This window comes from Alexandromys fortis, unplaced genomic scaffold (genome assembly GCF_014885135.2).
Source record: "Alexandromys fortis isolate MF-2015 unplaced genomic scaffold, M_Fortis_MF-2015_v1.1 scaffold_231, whole genome shotgun sequence".
Taxonomy (NCBI): Eukaryota; Metazoa; Chordata; class Mammalia; order Rodentia; family Cricetidae; genus Alexandromys; species Alexandromys fortis.
The window spans coordinates 1,475,454-1,478,616 of record NW_026068613.1 but is presented as its reverse complement, the minus strand read 5'-3'; positions in this window follow the sequence as shown (position 1 = coordinate 1,478,616).

Genomic DNA, 3,163 nt, shown 5'->3' with positions numbered 1-3,163 from the left:
GTTTTTATGCCAATACCACACTGTTTTCATTACTGTAGCTCTGTGACAGAGTTTGAAGTCAGGGATGGTAATGCCTCCAGAAGATCCTTTATTGTATAGGATTGTTTTGGCTATCCTGGGTTGAAGTACTACTTCTGTTTTAACCACTCATGCATGAGTTTTCTTGATGTGCAAATTTTCAGTTTGTTGTCATTTTGCAGCACTAGAATTGCTGAGCCATGTATTAACTTGAACATTTTTATTTTTAAACACTTGAAAATTTCCATTCTCTTCATATACCGATGAGCTTATTGGCAGAAATGGATGTCAGCTCCTTCCCTAAGCCCATGACTCTCCTCTCTTCCTTCCTAATTGTTGTTACAATATGACATGTTGGATACAGTGGCATGTGAACATTATGTTGTATGCAAACCCTTGATACTACCAGTCTTATGATGTGTGTACCCAAATGATAAGTAGAGAACATGCTATGGGCTTCACTGAAGCTACAATTCATACTCCGTACATGCTTAGAGTACTTTTATGCAAGGCTAAACCATAACTTCTGTGATCTTATTCCATTGCTGCAGCTTGCGTGGTCCAGTACTTTTGTCAATAAATTAGCATGTTTTGGCCACAGTGATTCTAATTTCTGTGTTGTAATCCAGTCCATCCTGGCCCTATACATCATCATTGTCAGCATCCACTGAGGACAGGTCCAAAGCCTTCAGCAGCTGCACATCCCACCCCTCTGCTGCTGTTGTCTTCTTTGTTCCCCTGGCTTCACATGTTCAGCCTTCATTAGTTTGCTCCAAAAGAAAGGTAAAGCATAATCTGCCTTGTATTCAGCTGTTGTATACATGCTGAACTCCCTGTTCTACAGCCCGAGGAATAAACATGTCAGATTTACCCTGAATAAGCTTTTTCATAAACGTAAGTTGCATGTGTAAAGAATATTTTTACAATAGCAAAGCTGTATCATATCTAGAATTTTGATAAGAACACAATTCAGAGGCAGCAATGCATGACTGATCATGATATCACTTGTAGGTGATTATTTGATCTTGAAAAAAAAAAGTGGTATAAGAAGTTATTGTATTGAAGGTCCCATATACACTGACCATGAGATCTGGGACTCCACTGTGTTCATCCACCCAGAGTTAACTGGGATCCCTCTAGACAGTTTAAATCCCTGTAAAGCCTTCTTTATGTATCTGGAGCATGACTATTTTCAGGTAAGATTTATGCATCTTCCTTAGAAAGGATTTTTGTTTATATGATTTGATAGTCTCACTGTTTTGTTTACTTAGCTTTTTAAAATTAGGTCAATGGGAAACTATTTCTGAATGTCATATCTAAAATAAATTATTTTAGTAAAAGTTGGTATATCTGAAAATAATCCTTGATTCTTAGTAATACACTGATCTATAGTGGGGCCATGGAAACATGAAAAGCTTTCAGCTTCCCACAAGGAACTGTCTGTGAGACTTACAATGCTCAGTGTGACCACTTGCATTTTCCACCATCTCACACTGCACTGTTTCTCCAACCAGGTTTAAAGTTTGCTTTGCTAACTGTTCTGCATGACACTACCCTGTTTCCAAGAATGAAAGCATTAGAAAGCCGAATTTTAGAATCTCATATTCAAAAGTTGCCTTCTCAGCACAATTCTTTTGAGACACGTCTCTGTGTATATCCCTGACTGGTCTATGACACAGGTTGTAGACACAGTTAACCTATAAATCAAAGTGATCTCCTGCATCTGTATCCAGAGTTCTGGGTTAAATGTTTGTACCATCACATCTGGTTCTTTGTTTTGTTTACGCTCTTGTTTTTTATTTTTATACAGTACTTTACAAATGTGTTCATGTGGACTATTCATTCATACTAAAAGTTTAAATCTGCAATAAGTTTCTCACCAAAGGGAAACAGCAATCATCCACTAAGCTAACTAGCCATTCTGGAAAACAGGGGAAAAAAAGGGCAAAGACCTCTAATAAAGATTTTCCCTTTCTAACACTCAAGATATTAAGCTTGGAGGACCTGAAAATATTTACAGTAAAAGTTTAGTTTCCCTGGATGTCCTCCTCGTCAAAGGAGCCCTGGTGTCAGAAGTACTTCTGTATATGTGTTGCTTTTATTGGTTAATGAACAAAGAAGCTTCTTTGGCCTATGGCATAGCAGAATATAGTCAGGCTGAAAGAGATATAGCAAGAAAGTAGGCAGAGTTAGAGAAACACCATGCAGCCGCCGAAGTAGACAAATGCCCAGAAACCTTACTAGCAAACTATGAGCTTAGGGTAAAATGCAAAAAATAGGAATGGGTTAATTTAAGATGTAAGAGTTATTTACCAAAACACTTAAGCTAATAGGCCAAGCAGTGTTGTAATTAATATAGTTTCTGTGTTTTTTTTTTTTCAGTTCTAAGCAGCCGGGTATCAAACAAGCAGTCTCCACCTATAGGGCCTCACCATCTCTTTGGCATCTTCTTGTGCTCACCTCATGTGCCTTCTCCTCCTGGAGGCTTTTGTTTTGTTTTGTTTTTCAGTTCTAAGCAGCCGGGTATCAAACAAGCAGTCTCCACCTATAGGGCCTCACCATCTCTTTGGCATCTTCTTGTGCTCACCTCATGTGCCTTCTCCTCCTGGAGGCAGCAACACCTACGTGACTTTTCCCATATCTCTTTTCCTATGAAGAACTCTTGAATTCAATCATCATTAAATCTTTATTTGTTAAGGATTCTTTCATTTTTTAAATTACATATATGCATATAAAGCTTCTTGGTCATCTAGGAAGATGTATATTTCTATATTATATTAGGGCCACCTCAATGACAAATGATGTCCATGCTGACTTCTATAGGCTACAAAGCTTTCATAGCATAGCATTAAGGAGAAGTTCAAGTCATTGAAAGTCCCAATACTGGTGGAGGGCTCCCAGAATCCTAGCCCTGGCTGAGGAGCTATGATAATTGAGAGCTACTGGAGAAAGAGTGTTTTCTATAAAGTCAGCCATGCTACTCTGTATGGTCCACAGACAAGAAGGAGCACAGGAGTAGCACTAATTGCACTCAATGAATTTTAAAAACTGAATGAGTTTCAAAGTTGCGTAAGTATGGAATGGGAAAGTGGATTAAGAGGAGATGGGAGAAGGAAATTAATAATACACAAATACTATGCGTGAA